The 23494-nt window shown below is 42.4% G+C and overlaps 2 protein-coding genes across 6 annotated transcripts in view; one reads left to right on the top strand and one right to left on the bottom strand.

Moving 5' to 3' along the window:
• Window positions 1-6774, bottom strand: part of LOC121446968 (septin-2) — a 36713-nt gene extending 29939 nt beyond the window's left edge. Inside the window, exon 1 of one of the 5 annotated variants that reach the window (XM_041649900.1) lies at window positions 6701-6774. The gene's annotated coding sequence lies outside the window, so the exon portion shown is untranslated. The other 4 variants (XM_041649901.1, XM_041649902.1, XM_041649903.1 and 1 more) reach the window with 4 other exon arrangements.
• A 163-nt stretch (window positions 6775-6937) lies between these two features.
• LOC121446841 (vigilin) overlaps window positions 6938-23494 on the top strand; it is a 77200-nt gene continuing 60643 nt past the window's right edge. Inside the window, exon 1 of the mRNA XM_041649677.1 lies at window positions 6938-7054. The gene's annotated coding sequence lies outside the window, so the exon portion shown is untranslated. The remainder of the gene's footprint in view (window positions 7055-23494) is intronic.

Here is a 23494-nt window from a genome sequence, read left to right on the forward strand (position 1 = left end):
GTTGTGAGCCACCATGAGGTTCCTGGGAAATGAACTCAGGACTTCTGGAAGAGCAGCCAGTGCTTTTAACCTCTGAGCCATCTCTTCAGCCCAGAATATCTTTTATTTTCTCCTCGTACTGGTAAAAGATTCTTTCACCAATATTCTGTCACTTTTTAAATTAAATATTTTGGGAGGAAAAGAAGCCTGGCCTTGATCACAGGACATAAAGGGGACACTCTCACTGTACCAAAAAGGGTAACTTTTCCTCAAGGCTGTTTAATAATGGTGCACATTCTGCCCTTTCAGCCAAGATGCATTCAACTGATAAATAAGTAGCTGTGACTGAGTAATTTACTTGGTAACATTACCTGCAAGCGAAGTGTCTATTTGGGGCCATCTGTATCATCAATGATTCTAATACAGAATATTTTGGCACAGCCATTAATGACACACTATTTCTTGCCATAAATGGTTGTCACTTCTTCAATTTCCTCATTAGTTCCAGATGAATAGGAGTCCATCACCGTTATGATAAGGAAGCATGGCAGCAGGCACTGGGGCAGCAGCTGAAAACTCAAATCCCTATCTATACACCTTGACATTGTTAATACAAAGCAAGTGGAATTCAAGAGAAAATAATAAAACAGGAACAATGCATTAATAATCATTTAAAAATTTATAAGGAGCCGGGCGATGGTGGCGCACGCCTTTAATCCCAGCACTCGGGAGGCAGAGGTAGGCGGATCTCTGTGAGTTCGAGACCAGCCTGGTCTACAGAGCTAGTTCCAGGACAGGCTCCAAAGCCACAGAGAAACCCTGTCTCGAAAAACCAAAAAAAAAAAAAAAATTTATAAGGAAGATATAACACGTCCTGTCCAAATACTTAACTGCAGGCAAAACCATAAAGCAAAGACAAAGAAAATTACCAGGTCAACTTGATAAAAATACAGTTCAAACAAGGAAGTGTTAATAGGCCTTTCTTAGAATTGAATAGACTAATTAACAGTATTCCAAGGGTAGAAAGGTAATACAACCAATAGTGCTTAATTGATATACAGAGCTTTATAGAATAGGGACTAAATAAAATCACATCTTACATTTTGAAGGTATTAACAAAATGTGAAAACTTTAATTTACCTTTTAGGGTTTTGTTTTAGAGACAGTATCTTACTATGTAGCCTTGACTGTCCTGGAACTTGCTATGTAGACCAGGCTGGCTTCAAACTCATTAGAGATCTGCCTGTCTCTGTTTCCAGAGTGACTAGATTTAAGGGTATGTACCACTATACCCAGCTTTTTATAATCAATACTCTCAGTGCATGAACTGTTTAAACTAAGTGTGAAAAGAAACAAAATAAACTCTCAAGGAGTTGGAATAATCCTGAACAACTCTTGGATTAAGGAAAGCCCAAAAGCAAAACTCACAAGTTGTATGCAGAAACCAAAAGAGATGGGTGGCCCCAGAAGGAGACGGTCTTCAGACGTTGACATTTATATGAAAAACTCAAACTTGAGTTTCACATAGTTTTATCAGTAACATTGAAAATAAAGAAATTTTGTCCCTAAAAATATCCACAAATAACAAAAAATTCTAAAAGAAATAAAGAGGAAAAAACGAAACTATGCCAAAAATACAAAGACAAGTAAATCCAAAAGCTGAATCTTTGAAACTAATTCTTGTTTGTTTTTGAGGCAGGGTCTCACAATGTAGCTCTGGCTGTCCAGGAACTCAACTATGTAAATGAGGCTGACCTTTGACTCAAAGAGATCCACCAGCCTCTGCCTCCTCAGTGTTGGGATTAAAGGCATCTGCGACCATACCAGAAAGAAACAAATTCTTCTTACAAAACCAATTAAAGAAATGAGAACAAACATAAAAGGTGGAACAATCAAAGATACAGGCTATAAAAAGGGCCACAAATTGAAAATGAGAGAAAAGAATACTATCCCCGGCACTATAAATTACCAAACTAGAACAAAAACTACAACCAGTGCCACTAAATAGCCCACTAAAGCTAGATAGCTCATGGGGTAAAGGTACTTGCCTCCAGCCTGAATACCAGGGTTAGATCTTAGAAATCCACATGGCAAAAAGAAAAACTAGGCTCCAGCAAGTTCTTCACTAATCTCAGCATACACAAGGATCAAATGTCCTCACTCCCACCAAACACATAAATGTAAAACAAAACAAAAACAACAAAAATCTAACCATAAAGCAACACACACACATACCCTAAACTAAAAATGTGAATGGCCAACACCAGATGGAATTAGAGCAAAATTGCATGTAATTCCGAAAAGATAATGTCATTTAACTATTCCAAGCCATTACAGAAAAAAGGAACGTGAACCAATTTATTTGTGAAGTCAGCATAATTTCAAAAACAAATCCATTAAGGGAAAGGAAGGAAGGGCCCTGCAATAAGAAAAGAAAGACCAGCAAACATCAAATCAACCTCATTCATGAATATAAATACAAAAATTTTAAATATTTGCCAGCGATTAGATGATTGTAATACTGTATCAAAGGTACCAATATAAGACATAAAAAATTAAGAGAAAGCCATATGATGGGGGGAGGTCTTCTGTCTATGTGTTACTTTCATTGGTTAATAGAGAGACTGCCTTGGCCTTTGATAGAACAGAAAATTAGGTAGGCGGAGTAGACAGAACAGAATGCTGGGAAGAAGGCAATGCGGCAGATGCCTCAGGCAGACGTGAGTTCACATCTGTCTGTAACTTGAGTTCCAAGGGACCTGATGTCCTCTTCTAACCTCCCTGGGCACCAGGCATTGTGATATACAGATGTACATCTAGACAAAACCTTCATACACATTAAATATAATGTTTTAAAAGATACTAAACCTACTTGAATAGTAACTAATAAGATTTAAAATGTCCATTGCTCTCATAATTACTTTAAAACACAAATGAAAAACTTAAAGCACACACAAAAACATCAAAATAAAACCCTCAAGTACTAACCTTTATTCAATTTCAATAATTAGCAACTCAAGGCCAATATTAGTTTATTTCCAACTTCCCTAATGACAGTGAAGCAAATCCTAAATACACACTTCATTTATAGTTCAGTATGCACAAGGCTCCTAAAAATGGCAAGCTATTATTTCTAGAGAAAATTAATTATAACTGTTTAATTCAATCAAATACTCAACTGCCTCATTTTTTCATTAGAATCAAAATGCAAGTAGGATCTAGATATTGTAGTTTTATTATTATTTAGTACTACCTTATTAGGATTAGTGAATCAAGAAAAATCATGAAACAAAAGTACTTTGCTGACAGGACTGAGTATGCATAAAACATAATACCTGAGTTATAAGAACACAAAACAACAGTAGCCGGGCATGGTGGCTCACATCTTTGATCCCAGCACTTGGGAGACAGAGGCAGATGGAACTCTCTGAGTTCGAGGCCAGCCTAGTCTACACAGTGAATTCCAGGACAACCAGCACTGCATAAGAGAAAGACTCAATTAAAAAAAAAAAAAAGTCCAACAGTAAAGCAGGCTAAGAGGTACAGGCCTTCAATCTCAGGTATCTGAGTGACTGTCACGGGATCATGAGCACAGACGTTCCAGGTCAGGCTGGAACAAAAAAAGAACTTTAGAATAAGGTAATTTATTTGGCTGAGTGCTAAAAAAAGGTATGTGATGAGTCAAAAGTTTCTTTCTAGCTGGCTGTGGTGGTACACTGCTGTAATCTCAGCACTCAACAGAGAGGAAGATTGCAAATCAGAGGCCAGCTTGGACTACACAGGGAGACAAGGTCTCAAACACTGTAAATTTCCTTCTGTGTGTGTGTGTAAGAGAGAAAGAGAGAGAGAGAGAAACTGGTACTAGAGGAGTAGACCCCTGGTTTCATGTATGCTAGACAAAGGTTCTATCAATGAGCTGCATGCCAACATTCAACGTTTCTTTCTATACAGCATTAAACATTTAGGAACAGAAATAGGGAAAAATACTTAACAAGAATAAAATCATGAAAATAGAACCTCATGTGGTAGCACAGCAAGAGGTTGAGGCAGGAAGATTACAGATTTGAAGCCAACCTGGATTATACAGTGAGTTCTCAAATAGTATAGGCAACAAAGAAACCATGTCTGAAAACACAACAAAACACTCAAATACAAAAGAACACATTTTAGGTTCTTTGTCTTTTTTGGTTTTAAGACAGTCTTTGTAATCAAAACTCACCTTGAATTGGCAATCCTGCTTCAGCCTCCTGATTGCTAGGATTACAGGGGTGCAATACTATTCTTGGCTACAAACAGATTTGGGGGGGAAGCGCTAAACATATTGTTTCCCCAAATTGGTATAATTAATTCAATTGTAAACTGGCATCCGTAAGGTATGACTTCTTTAAGCCCTGGGTAAAATAACCTTTGTTGTTTACTCAGAAGGATAAATACCTGAGAAGTACAGAACTGAAGAATACAATGATTCTTCAATATGGAGCATGCCAGGCTATGAATTCTTTACTCTACATGCAAACCACTGGATCCACAATGGTCTTCTAACAATTCAGTAACCAAAACAAAAAAGGGTTTTGGTTTTGTGAGGGGGTATAATAGGGACCCAGGACTCTTGCACTCAGGGAAAGCACTCTACCAACCGAACTATATATCCCCATTAATGCCAAAATGAAAGCTGTGAGAGGAATACTGAATTTCTAAAATACTTGGTTTTTAGTGAGAAAACCTTGATGCATTAACATACTGCCTTAGTACAAAGTGCAGATCAATTAAATCCCCCACATCTAAGACAGGTGAGTAAACTAAATTGTTATTCTTTCACACCGTGTAAATTTCAGATGTCTTAAGTTATTTGTAAATTCTTTATCTTTGACCCACAGCTTCTTTATTCCAGAGTAGGATTATCACCCCAAATTAGATTCAAAAAATGAATAGATTAACAAAAGTGCATTTTTGACATTAGAAGCTTATTTTTGCAAGTGCCATTTATAGTAATGGAATACTCGTAAATAGAAAGCGCCATTCATGTACATAAACTGCTACATTTGTATGGATCACCCCTCCCATCCCCCATTGAGACTTCTCAACCTAGGATCTGAAGAGCTTTTATAAAGTGCCTGGACTACCTTGCCATTTAGATTTCTTAGATGTGAGGATTGCACAAGTACATTGTGCAGCACAACGCTCTTAATGGAGCTTGAGGCAGCATGCCACAATCAAAGGGAGCTGAATTACACTCATGAATGATAATGGAGGGAGGTCCCACCCCCTTTCCCTAGGCTACCCAACTAAACCAGAATGAGAATCTGATCTCATTTAAAAGGTCTTGATCTTTACAGAGCTGTAAAGAGGAAAAACAACTCAAGGTGGAAAAATTGAAAAATAGAACGTGACAAACTTTACAACTAAGAAAATCATCACCAAAATTAGATATAGCAGCACACACTGACAGTCTGAAAGTTGGGTACTGCAAAGAATCCCTGACCAGCGACTATGAAAATAAAGCCACTGAAAAGGATTAAATCAGAGGCATGATGAAGAAAGTTTTCATGACCTCTACAAAACCCTACTTCTCCATACGTTAGCATGACTAATTCAGAAATGCATCTGAGGTGCTAAAATCAGGCCACCCGCCAACGGACTCGCCAACGGCCTTGGGTGACCCGCTGCTCGGGGGCCGGTCCCCCACCACCTCTCTATAAATGATAACACTGCGGAAATACTTGAGAACCCGAGGCTTGAATCCCTTGCTATGCAGTAGGCACCCCAATACTAAACGCCAATGGAACACCTAATCCGTCTGATGGAAATCTCACCCAGAGTCCTGAATACCAAGCAAGCAGCGAGCAGGAACTAACACAACAGATAAGGAGAAGACGGAGAACGTGGGAGGTAGCTGCGCTCCAGAAAAGAGGAGCTAACTGGGCTAAGGCCAGCGCCAGAGACCACAGCGGTCTGAACTAGAAGTCCTAAGTATAAGAGTCTGGCATTCGTGTAAGGTAGGACAGGACATGGCCGAGAGGCACTAACAAATGAGGCCGGAAGATACAAAAAGGCCAGGCGTGGTCTGGGCTTAAGACCCGCTTCAGAGTTAGACTTCAACGCTTCTCACCGTTAGAGGCTTCCGCTCCCTGTCCCCTAGTCCCGGTCATTACTACTGTTCCAGTTCTTTGTCTAACATAGCATAACGCCGGGGAAGGCCACAGCAGAAAAGATCCCTCCTCCATACAATTATCCACAGTCTCCAATTGGGGAACCTCATTAACATCTCGGGGTGACTGACTACTACTCCCTCACTTTCCCGGGACGAAAAGTCACCGTTAAGTGAGAAGATGGCCACACAAATAGAAGTGCTTCATAGATGGGAATCTACAGCTGCTTCGCCCAACTCCTCCACCCGCCACCACACAGCATTTGGACCGTGCGCGGTAATCTCGCCGGAACCAGCCACGCCCGCCCCAACGCCCTGGACCCGGCCAGGGCGATTACCCAGATGGGAGACGCCCGTCTAGTTGTCCTCGAAGGGACGACGCCCGCCGCGAGTCCACGGCCGGAGCCACGGACCAAGGGCGCGGCCGCCCCTCCCCCCGCGCGCGCCCCTTCCGCACCCGTCACCACGGCCCGAGTAGCCGGGGCGACCGATGGAACCCTCGCCAATTCCTCAGGACGGCCAGCTCGACTGGGGCCCCCGCGACAATGGGGACACACCGCCACACACACTCACCCACTAACACGCCGGAGAACTCTCTCGTCGGAACACAGCACGGGCCTGCCCCGCCCCGCCGCGCGCGCGAACCGATTGCGTCATCGCGCCGTCCCGCCCCATGCCAACTCCTTCCTGAGCCCCGCGTAGTCCCCTCCCCCGAGGCTGCCAGCAGAGCGCAAGCGTAGACCCGGCTGGCGTCCACCTCTGCGCAGGCGCTGTGCCCCTCCCACGGCGGTTGGCCATATAGAGGCTGGGGGCGGGGGGAGGTCAAGCGTAGCCTCTTCTCCTTTACCAAGATGGCGTCTTGTTCCTGTTTCGCCACAGTTCCTACCTTATGAGCTTGGTTTCCTCGCGCTAATAAGAGAGGAACAGGTAATGAGATGCTTCGCTTTGTGGGAAACTAGAGTTGGGGGAAGGATATTCCTTAGGAGGAATGAGGTGTCCACTGACACTGAGAGCCGATCGGGGGCGGGCAGGTGGCAGCGTGAGTGCGGAGCGGTGAAGGGGAGGGGGCCCTTTGCCTCTGCCCCTTCCTCCAGGAAGATGGCGGCAGCACCGAGCTCGGAGCGCTGAGCCGGGATGGACAGGCGCCTTTGACTTGCCGGCGGGCATCTCTAGCCGCCTCCGCGGTCGTCTCGATGGCGGGTCGCCGTCCTGCGATTGGCTAGGCGCTAATCACGTGGATTCGCGGCCCCCACCATGCAAACCATAGAGTGGTGCCAGTCCCTGGGGACGTGGCCTTCCTGTGCGGTCGTGAGCCCGTGCCCCGCGGGGGAGGGCGGAGCCGGCACGGCCCCTCGCCTCGTTTGGTCTAGGGGCGCGCGGTGAGATCCGCGGCACGCCCTGCGAGCCCGCTGGCCGCGACCGGCTCGAAGCTGGGGAAGGTGCAGTGCTGGACTGCGGCCTGGCCCGGTTGTCCTTTCCTCTGTCCCGGGAGGTCCTCTGACAGGGCAGTGGCCGCAAACTCCCGCCTAGGCCTTGCACCAAGGCCTTTCTATAGGAAAACACCCTAGGGTACCCCCGCCTGAGAAAAAACAATAATCGCGCTACCCTAGTGAGTGGTGTGCACAGTGTCGGTACCCCAAGCTGTTTTGACTCATGCCTGTTGTAAGGGGGTGTTTTGTGAGTATCTACTTTTGAAAAGTAGCCGGTTGCTCGTGGCTACCTGCTGTATGTATCCTGTCTGAGTTAGAAGACCGGAGGGTCAGTCTGGGCATGGTGTTTGCATACGTATAACTATACCAAAGGAGAAACTGACTTATGTTTTATTATCGAGTGTTCACAGACAACGAAACAGTATAGGGGGAAAACTGGAGAATTACAATCTTCACTTACATCATGACTTTCCCTTCAGATTTCGGTTTTTCTACATAAGCCCGCAAGCAATGACTTCACATATTTGTTGGTGTGCCCGCCTTTATTCCCAGCACTCAGGAGGTAGACCAGCCTGGTCTACAGAGTTCCAGGATAGCCAGGGCTACACAGAGAAACCCTGTCTCAAAAAGAAAAAAAAAGTCTCTTTCTTAGCAAGTAACTTTCAGAAACCCAATTAAGTCAGTGATTGTTTTGTTTGAGGCTAATAGTAGCCACAATCCACGACTAAATATTTATTATGAAAGCATATGTGAATATGAAAACATGGGGCAGAACCTAGCTTAGGCTTGTTTTGAACTCTTTAAAGTACCATAGGCTAAACTTGTTAAACTTGTTAGTTATGTTAGACACTGGGATACTTGAAAGCAGTGCTCTAAAGTAGCTGAAAGGGTCTTTGGTTTAAAAAAGTGTATTAATACTTCTGCTTTCAAAACAATCCTTAACTTATTATGGCAGTTTTAAACTTAGAGAAAACGGGGCATATCTTCTCCAGTGTCAGGGATAGTCTTTGAAAAAGTTAAGTAATTTCCAATGGCAGCCAAACCGTGTTGACTCATTAATTATGAGTACTGCACTTCTTAGAGGCTTGCTTCACCTTGAGAACACCTGGAAGAGGCAGCTAGCTCAGAATGGACAGGGACACTTACACAGGTGGATCCTTATCCTTTCCTGTCTTACAGGTTGACTTCTCAGTGGCCAAATAGACTTTTAAGTACATTTCTTTTAGTATTGTCTTAATTTTCTAATGTCAGCCTAATAACCCCACTTCTTTGGCTTTTAAAATAATGGGGCACAACATGCTGTTAAAAGATTCTGGAGATGCAGATAGAAAAGATCTATTTTTCTCCTAGCTGTCTATGGTCTAGTGTAGAAGATTTACTTGGAAAAGAAAGCTTATTTTACAGTCTGATGAGGGCCATAATGGATTATATAAATGAGATAGGAAAACATGATTAGTTGTTGGAAAGCCTTACATACAGCGAAAGGTTGAGAATTCAATAGTCAGCTGATTCCTTGAGCGGTAGAGGACTTAACTGAGACTGTATGAAGAGGGCATCGTGACCTGCTGAGTCCCATCTCAGTCTGAATCAGTATAGGATTATGACCACTGGGATGATCTGTGACATTCCTTACATTCTATATGTAAGGTAGATTCTTCATTAATATCTCCCAACTGAAAATGATTTACTGTAGAGTCTTGAGCAGAGAGCATGCTTTTTTGCTGTTTTTGAATCTTGGACAATTTCACACATCTATCTTACATATCTTGGTTATCTGCACTCAAAACTCTCCCCTTCCACTCTCTGTGGACAACACCCTTCCCCTTTTAAATAACACACTGAGTTCAGTTAATGCTTTTAGCATGAACGTGGAGAATCTACCAGCATTCACTACCAGGAAGAAAAATGATACCACCACAACCCCTCAGCAGCCATTTATTGCCGGTAACTCCTTAATTGATGTGGAGCTTCATGAGCCCTTATCCTGTTCATAGCTGAAAATGACTGGCTTAATCTTGTGCAGATAACTGTACTGCTCTGAGTTTGTTCCTGTCTAGCAGGCAGTACTTCATAGCACTTCTTCCTGTCTTCTGACTCCTCTATTACTTTCCACCCCCTTCCGCAGTGTTCCCTGAGTCTTGCTGGGAACCAGACCCCATTTAGGTCTGAGCACTCCCAAGAATACAAGATTTCTTGAACATTTCATTTTGGATTTAAAAAATTCTATTATCTTAGAATTACAAAGAAGTGACTGTTCTTTAGTGTTATTTAGAGACTGTGCTTTGATACACAGTTTTCATCATGAAGACATCAAAGACTAAAGTGGGCTCTCATTTTTAGTTGTGCAGGTAAATATTATTTTGGGTGTGTTTTAAAACTATTAAAACTAAATCCATAAGCTCACTCTTTTATGAATATTTTAAAAGCAGGAAATAAAATGTAAAACAAATTACAAAAACAAGCATGGTGAGAATTTATCATGTTTTGAAATGAGCTAAGGGTCTCAGACAAAGTCTGTCATCAGGGAGGTAAATATGAGTCTACTCTTCTCTTTGTACCCAATGTATTTTATAATTTAAGATCTAAACAAAGCTACAGGACTAGAGAGAAAGCTCAATGGTTAAGAGCACTTACTGCTTTTGCAGAGAACCTAGATTCAGTTCCCAGCACCCAGATGGCCATTCATATCTGCCTGAAACTCCAATATCAAGGAATCCAACACCCTCTTCTGGATCTTAGGGTACCCGGCCAAAACATGGAGTCAATACATAACATTTAGGCCACTTTTACAAAAGTGAAAAGAAATAACTATAGTTAGGAATGGGGGGTGCATGTCTGTAATTCTAGCACTTGAGAGGCTGATGGAAGTAGCTGAGAGAAGAGATTCGAGTCCTGCTCTGGGTACATGATTGCCTTCTCACTACTTTTTATTCTAGAAGCTGTTTTGATGAACAGAGAAAGACGGAAGACTCTTGATGGATTGTAGCCACACTCAGTCATGTTCTTGTCCAGTTCTTACAGACAGTGGAGGTGCTCTGTAATTGGCAAAGTATAATCTCTTTTGGCTTCTTTCCTCTGTTCCTTTTCTTCCCCCCATGGCTCGTGCTTTTTTGTGATAACCTGTTGGCTGGCTCATCATATACTGCAATTAGATGTCCTGTCTGTGTCTCATTCTGGAGAGCTTTTGTGTGGCAAATTTAACATTTTTCCTGGATTTCGAGACTCCATTGTAATCTGAAGTAGGATGGCAAACTGATTTGCCCTTTCGAACTTTTGTTCTTTTGGCTGCTTTTGATGACATAGGCCATCTCCACATATTCCACATACTCCATCCACCTAGGGTGCATTTGTACACATGTGTACACAGGATAAAAGGCTGTAGTCCCAGCTGGGCAGTGGTGAGGCATGCCTTTGATCCCAGCTTTCAAAAGGCAGAGGCAGGCAGATTTCTCTGAGTTCAAGGCCAGTCTGGTCTACCTGAGCTAGTTCCAAGACAGGCTCCAAAGCTACAGAGAAACGCTGTTTCCAAAAACAACAACAACAAAAGGGCTGTAATCCTAGCACTTGGGCAGTAAGAAGATTAAGCTTTGTTATTCCCAGCTATATGTTGAGTCCCAGGAATCTTGGACAACATGAGACAGTCTCAGAAAATGTTAGAAACAGTGCTTCAGTAAACAAAACAATCTCATGTTTAATCCAAACATAGATAGAAAAGGACAAAAGGGTTATTCTTTACAAGTTATATAATTACTTAATTGGAAAATTGAGTAGAGCTATTGGTGACAAGATTTTAAGTTGACCAGGTACAAAATATCTGCAAATCTAGATTTATTTATTTATACGTAGGATTTCTCTGTGTAACAACACTGGCTACCCTAGAACTCATTCTGTAGACCAGGTGGCCTTGAACTCAAAGAAATCCACCTGCTTCTGCCTCCTAGAGCTGGGATTGAAAATGTGCGCCACCACCACTGGACTAGATTTATTTTTTTACCTTTTTTTTTTTTTTTTTTTGAGACAGGGTCTCTCTGTGTACCCCTGGCTACCCCTGGCTATTCTGGAACTCTCTATGTAGACCAGGCTTACCTGCCTCTGCCTTCTGAGTTCTGGGACTAAAGGAATATGCCACTATACCCAACTTTAGATTTCTTCTATGTAGAAATAATCAGGTACAGAATAACGTAGAAATAAGACATGGTGGGTGGCACACCCCTGTAATCTCAGTACTCAAGAGACTCTGTCTTGAACGTATGCACACGTGCACACACACACCCTAAACGAGAAAACTGATCTGATTACCTACCACAAATATGTATGAACATGTAAATGTGCACAAATACATATGTATACATGCATGTGGATTGTTGTACGTGTGTGTGTGTGTGTGTGTGTGTGTGTGTGTGTATACAGGCACACGATAAATCTATAGCACTTAACAAAAAACCTAAAAATTTATTGGAAAGCTTTTATTAGACGACTGTATTGTAATTTTTCCATAAGTTGTAACTCTTGGTTTTTCAAAAGATGTTGTTGTTATTACTTGGTTTGGGTTTTGGTTTTTCGAGTCAGGGTTTCTCTGTATAACCCTCACCAGCCTTGAACTCGAGATTTGCCTGTGTCTGCCTTCTGAGTGCTGGGATTAAAGGCCTGTTCCACCACTGCCTGTCATGATATTATTTTTAGTTATGTTGATGAGGGGAGACGAGCATGTGCTAGTGAGTGCAGGTGTCTGTGGAGTGCCCTATCAGCACTGGATTTCCCTGAAGCTCCAGTAGGCAATTGTGAGCCATCCAATATGGGTGCAAAAGCAGCACACACACTTAGCTGCTAAGCTATCTTTCTTATCCCTTGTTGTTTTGGTGTGCCTGTGTTTTAGTTTTATTTTATATGTATGGGTAGTTTGCCTTCATGTATGTCTGTGCACACATACGCAGTGCCATAGAAGCCAGAAGAAGGCATTAGATCCCCTATTGTTGAATTTACAAACAGTTGTGAGTTGCCATGTGGGTGCCATGAACAGAACCTGGGTCCTCTGGAAGAACAGTTAACACTCTTAACAACTCAGCTATCTAGCTCTCTCTTGATATTTTTTTTTTTTTTTTTTTTTTTTTGGTTTTTCGAGACAGGGTTTCTCTGTGGCTTTGGAGCCTGTCCTGGAACTAGCTCTGTAGACCAGGCTGGTCTCGAACTCACAGAGATCCGCCTACCTCTGCCTCCCGAGTGCTGGGATTAAAGGCGTGCGCCACCATCGCCCGGCTTTTTTTTTTTTTTTTGGTCTCTTGATATTTTTAAGTAGAATACCTTATATTTATTCTTTTACAATTTCATTCGTGTAAATAATCCATCTTGATCGCATGCATCCCCCAGCCTTCTACTCAATACAGGCACTGCTAATACTTTCCTGGTCCCTACTTTGCATTCTTTCCTTTGTGGCTATTTTATTTATTAATAATGCACTGAGTCCAGTTAGTGTGGCCTGTTAGAATGTCGACTGATCTTGTGCAGATAATCATAGCTGCCCCAAGTTTATAAGTGTATTGGCCATGCTATGCTCTGAAGACAGCATGTCACAGTAATCCTCTCTGTCCTCCAACTTTCTGCCTCTTTTTTTTTTTTTTTTTTTTTTTTTGGTTTTGGTTTTTCAAGAGAGGGTTTCTCTGTGGTTTTGGAGCCTGTCCTGGAACTAGCTCTTGTAGACCAGGCTGGTCTCGAACTCACAGAGATCCGCCTGCCTCTGCCTCCCAAGTGCTGGGATTAAAGGCGTGCGCCACCACCGCCCGGCCTGCCTCTTTTTGTGATGTTTCCTAAGCCATTGTGGATGGGGTAGGGCTGATGTAGATGTCCCCATTTAGGACTGAACACTGAGCAGACACTGCATCTCTGAACTTTGACTAGTTATGAGCCTTTCGTTAACTGCTGATTACTGCAGAGAAAGGTTCTCTGGCCACGGTTGAGGGCAGCATTAATCTGAGTATAAATACAAATATTTAAAAGACAACTTGACAACACATTGTTTTTTCAAGACAAGGCTTCTCTGTCTATTCTAGGCTGTCCTCTGCCTTCCAAGTGCTGGGATTAGTAGTTGGTTTAGCAAAGCAGTAGTAGTAGGTTCCTCCGTAGGGCCTGTGACCATCAGCTTTTGACCACATTTACTTTATCAGGCCTGAATTTTTTTTTCTATGGACCAGACCTCAGTTGAATCCAAAAGTTTTTGTTGTTGTTTTTGTTTTGTTTTGGCCTTTCGAGATAGGGTTTCTCTGTGTAACAGCCCTAGCTGTCCTAGAACTAGCTCTTATAAACCAGGCTGGCCTCGTTTACAGAAATCTGTCTGCCTCTGCCTACCAAGTGCTAGGATTAAAGGCGTGCACCACCACTGCCTGGCAAATCCCAAAATATTTGATTACTCCCATAGCCTCTGTGCCACTGTTGAACTAGTGCATGCATCCTCCCTGGCAGGTTGATATTGTAGCATGCAAGGTTGGGTGCAGTGATGCCTTGGATGCTAAGGATTCCAGATGTTTACAACCATACCCAGTACTTCACTTGGTTACTGATAAGAATTTTTAAATTAAAATTTCATTTAAAATCAAGTTTATATCTTCCTATATTTTAAATGTGAACTCCTAGAAAAGCCAAAGATACCAATACTCTACCCCATTTACAGTTCCAGCCTCTGTAGAGAACCCACGAGGTAAATTCTCTTCATTTTCCAATTTGGAAGTGCTTTCTGATATTGTTTTCCACCCATGTTTCCTATATTTTCTCTTCACTTAACTGAGAGTAGATGAAAAGTTTCTAGTCACTCCCCACCCCATTCTGTCATTTTTATGCAGACAGATTGGTAGTTGCTTAGAGTAGGTCTGTCCATAATTTGGTTAGTTCAGTATTTGATGTTCATTTTTTACTGCTTACTGTGATTCACAACTAGGTCAAATGGTATAAAGTGAGGTTATCATACATCTTAGTTTTCTTTATATTTGTCACTAAAACCTAATTTCACATTCTAAACATATTGTTGAAATCTTTTAATAAATGTAATCCTTTTTACCTGAGGAAATGCAGTATTCTGCCCATTTCAGTTTTAAGGGTTAATGTATTTTTATGTGTATAAACATATACCTGTTTGTATGTATGTGAGAGAGAGACCGAGACCTTTGGAAGCTAGAAGAAAGGATCAAGCAACAGATTCCTTGAAACTGGAGTTACAGAGAGGATTGTGAATAATCATGTGGATGCTAGGGACCAAACCCAGACCCTTTGCAAGAACAAGTGCTTTTAACCTCTGAGCCATCTCTCCAACCCACCCTGCTCTGTTTCATTTGGTGTACTGGAGAAATGGGATCCCAGGTCCTAGAAGACAATGCAGAGCATAGCCAAGTGTGTGGCCAGAGAGCCGGAGATCAAGGAAAGATGAAAGCAGACTTTAAGGCCCTTGGTTATTAAGTGCCTTTAGAGACCTGCGACAGAGTAACCACTAATGGTGGTCATAGTTTTCCCATCAGTCTGGGAGTCAATACTTTACTCTGTCCTTCTGAGGGAGACTCAAGGGTGAATGCAGTTGGTGGGGAACAAACAAAACATGGTCTGTACCTTTGCCTTTTATTTCTTGCTATAACCTAACCTGCCACTATCTCACATTCTACCACTTATCCAGAGGGCTGCATACCCTCCAAAACTTATACGCATACAGTTGTAACTTCCTTGCCAATAAAATTACCTTTTGTCCAGCTAGGACAAGTTGGTGTTTTTAAATGCAGTAGAGCTCTAGCAGGTTTAGGCTTCTCAGATGATCATCCTGAGCTACTTTGTGACTAGTCTAAAAGGATGTCTTTTTCAATGGAATGATGTTTTCTCAAGTGTTGTTTCTGTCTTCTTCAGCAGCACTATTTTAAGCTTACAATTTGAATTTCATGTCAGATCATCAGTCCTCTGTTCACTCCGGTTCTGTTGGCTGACTGCATGTTGTGATTTTAAGAAACGTGTGTTGCATCACTCTGACGGAAGACTGGAGAGAGGTTATGAAGAGTGTGGGCTTTATAGTCAAGAAATTCAGATGAAACTAGAGAGTTGACTTAGTGGTTAAGAGCAGCATGCCTGCTGGGCAGTGGTTGGTTGTTCATGCCTTTAGTCCCAGCAGTCAGGAGGCAGAGACAGGTGGACCTCTGCATTTGAGGCCATCTTGGTCTACAGAGCAGGTTCTGGGAAGGCTCCAAAGCTACAAAGAAACCCTGTCTTGAAAAACAAAAAAACTGGGGGTTGGAGAGATGGTTCAACAGTTAAGAACACTGGCTGTTCTTCCAGAAGACCCAGGTTTAAATTCCAGCACCCCCATGGCAGCTCACAACTGTCTGTAACTCCAGTTCCAGGGGATCTGATACCTTCACACCAATGCACATAAAATAAAGTTAAATAAATTATATAAGAAAAAAAAGAAAAACAAAAAAAAAACTTGGGTTCAATTCCCAGGCAACTCACAGCTACTTGTAATTCCATCTGCTATAGGATCCCACTCCTCTGGCTTCTGTGGATCCCTGCATTCATGTGTACATAAATACACACAGATAAATACCCATAAAATAATAAAAAAATCTTTTATAAAAATGAAAATTCAGATGGCAGATAAGCTAAGTGATATTTCAAACTAACAGTAAAAGAATTGCCTTAAAATTACATTTTCCTCACATCAGACTGGGAAAAATAGACATGATAATCTTAGTTATTGTCAAGAGTGACAAGGATAGTTCACAGATTGTTACTGGACAGTTGAGCTCATTAGAAGATGGTTTTCTTCTGGCAGTACAAATTGCTGCATTGCCTGGAAAAAAATGTATTTTTCAGGAATTTTCCCTAAGGCGGTTCAGACCCAACTAAACAGAGACCTTCCTTCCTCCCTTCCTTGTTTTTACTCCTTCAGCCCTTCCCTTGGAAGAAACTCACAGAGTAGCCCCAGGCCAGCCTCAAATTCTTAATACTCCTGCCTCCTCTCCCAAATGCTGAAATTAAAGATAGGAGCCACCACAGGCAGCCAAAGAATTTTCTTTTCAGCATTTTTTGGTAGATAGTAGCAAGATGAACAAACAAAATACAAAATAGCTTTAATACATACCTTTAATCAATCCTAGCACTTGGGAGACAGAAACAGGTGGATCTCTGAGTTCTGAGGCTACGTAGTGAGATTGTGTTTCCAGAAAAAAAGTACAAGATACCCAGGAGTTCCATCAGTGGGGGATTTATTGTTATGTTTACTCAATATGACATGCAGTTGTTAAGAAATGAGTTAGATTTGCACATAAATCTTAGAAAGAAAGCCATGACCTATTTATGTATGGAAATAGGTATGGCAAGTTTTGGATGTCTGTAATGAGATCTTATTTTTATTTAAGCAACGTGTTAATGTTTGTACAGAAAATATCTGTAAAAGATTGAACAATGAATTTGGAAATGTTTTCTTAAAGAATAAACCTTGAGCTAGGTGTGATGATGTACTTCTTTATCTTTAATCCCAGCACTGGGGAGACAGAGGCAGGCAGATTTCTGAATTCAAGGTCAACCTGGCCTACCTAGTTTAGGACAGCCAGAGCTACATTGTGAGATCCTGTCTCAGAAAACAAAGGCTGAAACAAAAAAAGAAAGACTTAATTTTTACATAGTTCTGTTGCATAGTTTGTATTGCTTAGTGATAAAATTTAATTCCTTGTTAGACCATTTTTATAGCAACTGCACATTAATACCAGTGAATTAATTTTACCAGTATTAATCAAACCAGTATTGATGTATCCCCTCCTATCCCATCTCAGGCCCTGCTGTGGGCAGAAGACTCAGAGTAGATGGAGACTCTGCTGTGACAGCAGGCTGCAGCTGGAGTGACCAAAGGTAGGAAGTTGCTGGTGTAGAAACCAGTTTTTTGCAAGTGGCTGTGAGCAATCATGAAGGAAGTTTCTGAAAATACTCTCAGCTTTGCCCTTTATTCCCTTGTGATGGTTTCCAAACTTCCTAAAGGTGAGCACTGAAAACATGCAGCAGTATTGGCTGTCTTAGGTTCAGACTGCTAGACCTCCATTCTTCATCCCTGACTGGATCAAAGTTTGAGGTGTTTCCCCTGGAAGACCTACCTTTAAGTTTCGCAACTGTTATTTTTTGTTAGTGTTGAGAAAAGGTTTCACTGTATACACCATGCTGGCCTTGAACTGGCTACACTGCTCAGACTGGCCTTGAGCTCACCTGACTCAGCAAAGCACTGCGGAGTGCTAAGATTTACACATGAGGGCCACAGTGCTCAGCTTTTGGAATTGGTAGGGTTTTTCTTCTTTTTTTGAGACAGTGTCTCACTATGCATCCTTGGCTGATCTGGAGTTGTCTATGTAGACCAGGCTAGCCTTGAACTCAGGTCCTCTAGCTTCTAATTTTTTTGAGACAGGTTCTTTTCTCTCTCTACCTGCATCATACAACTTTGCTAAAATGGCTGGTCATAGTGCTCCTGGGATCTGCCTGTCTCCCCATTCCAAACCCAAGTGCAGTATATGTGGGTGTTAGGGATCCACACAAAGTTCTGTGGTGAGATTTGAATGACTGTACTTTTATATTTTTTTTAAAAATGCTGCAAGATTTCCGGCAGCAGTAGGCAGCAGAAATGCTGTAGGTCCCCAAGTGGTGGTAGCGGGCCATGTGGCGGCAGACAGCAGGCCTTGCGAGCAGCCAGTCCCCGAGCAGTGGCTGGTCCCAGGCAAGGAGACACATGGCGGGTGGGCAGGAGACAGAGACATGGATAGACATGAGTTGCAGAGTGAGGTTGAATATTTATTCAGGGGGTTATAGAGGAGGAAGGGTAAAGGGGGGGACAGAGAGGGAGAAAGAGACAGAGAAGGGGGGAAGCAGAAAAGTGGGGAGAGAGGCAGAAGCGAAGCTGCCTCTCCGAGAGGAAGATGGAAAAGAGAGCTCAGGCCGGAAACTGAAGATCAGCCTGCCTCAGTGGATGGGGGAGGGAGTGGGCGTGGCTTGTCTCTTAAAGAGACAGAAAACCATAACATGTACCATCTCCCTAGATTTTGCTTTCTAGTTTAAAGATGAAGAAATTAGTCTAAAAGGGTTTATTTTTTATGGCCCTGGAATATCAGAACATTTGATTGACTCGGTTCATTAGAAATTCGGTTTTTAAGATTTAATTTGTTTTAAGAGTGATGCATTATTAGCTAATTGTATATATAGTATTCAGCATTGTGGTCCATTTCAAGAATGAAGCCTGGTGTATCGGCACACGTCTTAGCGTCTGTGAGGCAGAGACCAGCTTAGTCTACATAGCAAGCTCTAGGATAGCCAGGATTATATAGAGAGACCCTGTCTCAAAAACTGGGGGCAGGGGGATGTGCTGGAGAGATGGCTCAGAGGTTAAGAGCACTGGCTGCCCTTCTGAGGTCCTGAGTTTAATTCCCAGCAACCACATGGTGGCTCACAACCATCTGTAATGAGATCTGGTGCCCTCTTCTGGTCTTCAGGCATACATGGAGGCTGAACACTGTGTACATAATAAATAAATTAAAAAAAAAACCGGGGGAATGCATCAGTGATACAGAAACCCTCATTTGTTATACATAATGATAAACACTTGTAATCCCTATATCTTGAAGGCTGAGGCAGGAGGATTGTGAGTTTGCAGTCATTCTAAGCCACAAAGCAAAGTCTTGTCTCAGAAATAAACAAGGCAAGACAGAAAATACCTTACCTGCTGAAACTTGTGTTCATTGCTTTCTTTACCTCCAGTAGTGGTTCTCAGCTGGGACAGGTAAGTTGTCTTCAATGGCCATCTGGCAGTGCCTGGAGACCTTTAGTGGAATGGGTGCTTCTCAAATCTAATGGGTAAGACTGCCCTACACTGCACAAGATAGCCACATAAAGATTGTCTGAGCCAAATACCAGCAGGTCTTGCAGGGTGAGTTTGTAAAGTTGTCGTCACTGCCCCTATTTTCCAGCTTCAGGGAGTAGAGGCTGGTGGAGTAAAGCCTGTTGCCGGTATGATTTAGTGTTGTGTTGCCTGCAATATAGATGCTCTCAGGGATGATGTTGGTAATAGAAAATCTGCACTTCTACCTGTGCTAGATATGGGTTAAGCATCATATGTGAGCACATTTAATCCTCACAGTGACACCAAACGATACAGGAGAGGAAACAAGTATACAGAGTCAAGACTTGAAATTTTTGGGGGGGTCTTGTTTTCATCCTTTTTTGGTGGGGGATCTGTGTAGCCCTGAATGTCCTGGAAATCAATCTGTAGAGCAAGCTGCTGTCCAGTTCAGAGATAGCCTGCCTCTGCCTCCTGAATGCTGGGACTAAATGTGTGCACCACCGCCACCTGGTTTGTCCTTGCTTTTAGAAGTTAACATTTAAATATTCAGTCACAGTTACTGAGTGTCTGTTGAGCCTCTTCAAAGTTCAAGGCTGAAAAGGTAATATCCACATCATTCTTTCTAGTTCAGGAATGAGGACAGTCAGGTCCTTGTCTTTGCATAAAGATAGATATTCAATCCAAAAATAACCACTATTGAAATTGTACTATGTCCCTAAATCAGTAAACATTTATTTTTACCAAGTACATATTTCCTAAGTGGATTTCTGGTAGGGAATGAACAATTTGAGTCTCAGTCCTAAAACCATCCATATACTCAGCTCATCTTTACAGTAATCTGCTGTTGATTAACACGAGAACTAAGACCCCTTGTGGCTGTCTTCAAGAGATGGACTTTCTAGTCCAGACTACCTGTCATATCAGTATTTCTGTCATTCTGTCAGTGATCTAACTCCAAAGATTCTTAGCATCATCCTGCTGTCTAATGAAGGCCCGCACCCCAACTCTAGATTAAGGGCAAGCCATTGATGAACATTTTTTGTTTGGGGCCCCCCTATCTTAACTGGGCAGTCAGATTATCAAGGGTACCAGCACATGTTTGAGACCCCCATCTTAGCTGGGTAGTCAGATTATCAAGGGTACAACACATGTTTGAGACCCCCATCTTAGCTGGGTAGTCAGATTATCAAGGGCACCAGCACATGTTTGAGGAGATGAACAGGGTATTGTTGGTTCGTATTGTGTACACTTGTCTTTTAACTGATATTTTGATGAATTATATTGGACTTCCCGGATCTAGATCCTCAGCTTCACGCTCTGGGAAAATGCTTGCTATATGTAGGAATATAGTCTGAAGACCATCAAATGATGTCAGTGTCCAGCTTTCTCTGGAGGTTTACCTGTGCTGGGATTAATAGACTCTTGACATCCAAGTTTACTTGAGTCAGTGCATTCTGTGTCTGAGTTCAAGTGTTTAGGGCCTGCTATTCTTTGACACTATTTTTGTTTGTTAGGAATTGTATTACTTGATGGCATATGATGCTTTCTTCTCTCACCTCTTACTTTCTGTACTGGTCACCTCTATTAATACTAATGTCTTTGCCCTTGCATCATCCTTTTGCAGGGGTGAGGGGGTAGGGGGCACCTCAGTGGGGCCAGGAGCAGTGGTTTATGGGTCTGCCTGTAATAAGCTTTCTTTTGGACTGTCTTTGGACCACCAGCCGTAAATAATGACCCAAAGACATATTATTAATTATGGAAGTTTAGTCTTTAGCTTAGACTTGTCTCAACCAGCTCTTATAATTTAATTAACCCATATTTCCTAATCTGTGTTTTGGCTCATGGTTTGGTTACCTCTGATCTGTACCATATGTCCAACTTCGTTAAAGTCTCATTAGTCTCTCCATCTCTTCCCAGAATCCTCTCTGTCCCTGGAATTCCCACCTAGCCTCTTCCTGCCTAGCTATTGGCCATTCAGTTCTTTATTAAACCAATCACAGCAATATATCTACACACAGTATGCAAATATCCCACAATATCTGACAAGTAAAAGTGGACATGGATAATACTGAGCTACTGGAGGAGTCTCTGCCCCTCTGAAGTTGTCCTGGACAGAACAGACAACTTTTCTTTCACAGCTAGTTGGACTGCCAAGACCCAGTGCTAATTCTGGTTTCTTTCCAGAGATGGGAAAGTAACTTGAACACAGTCCATTTGCCATGTCATCTTTACTGCAGATGCTGCTAGAGGTACATTGAAGGACAGTCTCTAGGGTGCACTGACACTTGTGTGTCAAGCCTTCCCAGGACTTGATCCCCACACTGGGATTGAGTTAGTGGAGATTGGAAAGCAAATTCTGTAAGCAAAAATCCTCTTACCTTGAGTCAAGCAGATAAGGACACTTGTTTGGGTTCCTGGGGGAGGGAAAGTGGCCCTCTGTGGGTTCCTTGGCATTACCATCTGCAGAAGAGCTCAGCCAGTGGAGGTTTGAAGCCTGGAGGGAGGCAGCTACAACAGTGGTTGCCACGCAGAGGCCTTTGGGAAGTGGTAGCTGGAGAAAGGACTCTGACCCACCAACAAGTAGAAGAAAGGAGGGAAAGAGAAACAGTCATACAGTGGAGAACTAGTAGAAAGTTTTTGAAACAGGTTTAGTTGGTTTGACTGTTTCTGTAATTAAGATAAGAGGTGACTTGCTAACAAATGTGTTCCTTTCCTGTATAAAATGTGTCCAAATCCCAACTTTACTTGATAAGGTTTCAGAATTGATAGAATGTGTATGAATAGAAAACTTACAATCGTTTCAAAAGTAGGTGTAGGGGTTTTTGTTTGTTTGTTTTATGATACTGGGTATTGAACCTGAGACTTGAAACATGTAAGGCAAGCACTCTAGCACTTAACTATATCCCCAACTGTATTAGTCAGTGTTCTCTAGAGTAACAAAACTCAGAGAATGAATCCGGGGGGGGGGGGGGGGGGGGGGAGTTTACTTACAGGTCACAGTCCAGCTAATCCAACAGTAGCGGGCTGTGGATGGGAAGTCCAAGAATCCGGCAGTTGTTCAGTCCACAAGGCTGGTGTCTCGGCTCATCTTCTGTACATGCTGGAACCCTGAAGAAGTCGGCTCTAATGCCGGTGAAGGAACAGACACATGCTAGCAAAGCAAGAGCAGCAGGCAAAGAGCAAGCTTCCTTCTTCCTTGTCCTTATATAGGCTTCCAGCAGAAGGTGTGGCCCAGAGTAGAGGTGGGTTTTCCTATCTCAAAGATCCAGATTAGAAGCAGATCGTCCCACTTCAAATTAAGCAGATATCCCTCACGGTGTGCCCTCCCATTTTAGATTATAGTTGATTCCAGATGTAGTCAGGTTCACAACCAAGACTAGCCATCACACCAACTTTTTTTATTTATTTTTTTTATTTGATTTATTTTGTGTATGTCTATTTCTTTATGTGTGTACACAATTCAGCCAGATTCTTCTCTGAGGCAGAGACAGGAGTCCTGATCTCTGTAAGATTAAGGCTAATCTGGCCTAGAATGAGCCAGGGGTCCATAGTGAAACCCTGTCTCAAACCAACAAACCTTACACACCCCACCCCTACCCTCAAAAAAAGACAGATTCTCACTAATCTGCCCAGGTAGGATCCTCTAGCCTATAGAGTAGCTGAGATTGATTACAGGTATGCCTCGGCAGACCTGGCTGCTTTGTGCCCTTACTAGATTTTGCACTAAAGCCAGAGTGTTTCTCAGGGACTCTTCTGACTACTGTGAATGAAATCAAATGTGCTACATTGTCCTCACGTATTCTGTTTTATATAAACTCTTGTTTAGCTGTTAATTGATTATTTATTTCAGGACTAGAGAGCTGGCTCGGTGATTAAGAGCGCTGGCTGCTCTTCCAGAGTACCTGGGTTTCATTCTTAGCATCTACATGGCAGCTTGTAACCATCTGTAACTCCACTTCTAGGGTACATAACACCCTTTTCTGAACTTTGTGGGCCTCGAGCATGCGTGTGGTGCACATACATATTTGCAAAAACCTACACACATAAAATGAAATATTTGTAACTATTTCAAGTAGAGTTATGGATTGTTTTTGCTTT

This window comes from Microtus oregoni, unplaced genomic scaffold (genome assembly GCF_018167655.1).
Source record: "Microtus oregoni isolate MIOR12 unplaced genomic scaffold, Mior012 000004F_ref0000308, whole genome shotgun sequence".
Taxonomy (NCBI): domain Eukaryota; kingdom Metazoa; phylum Chordata; class Mammalia; order Rodentia; family Cricetidae; genus Microtus; species Microtus oregoni.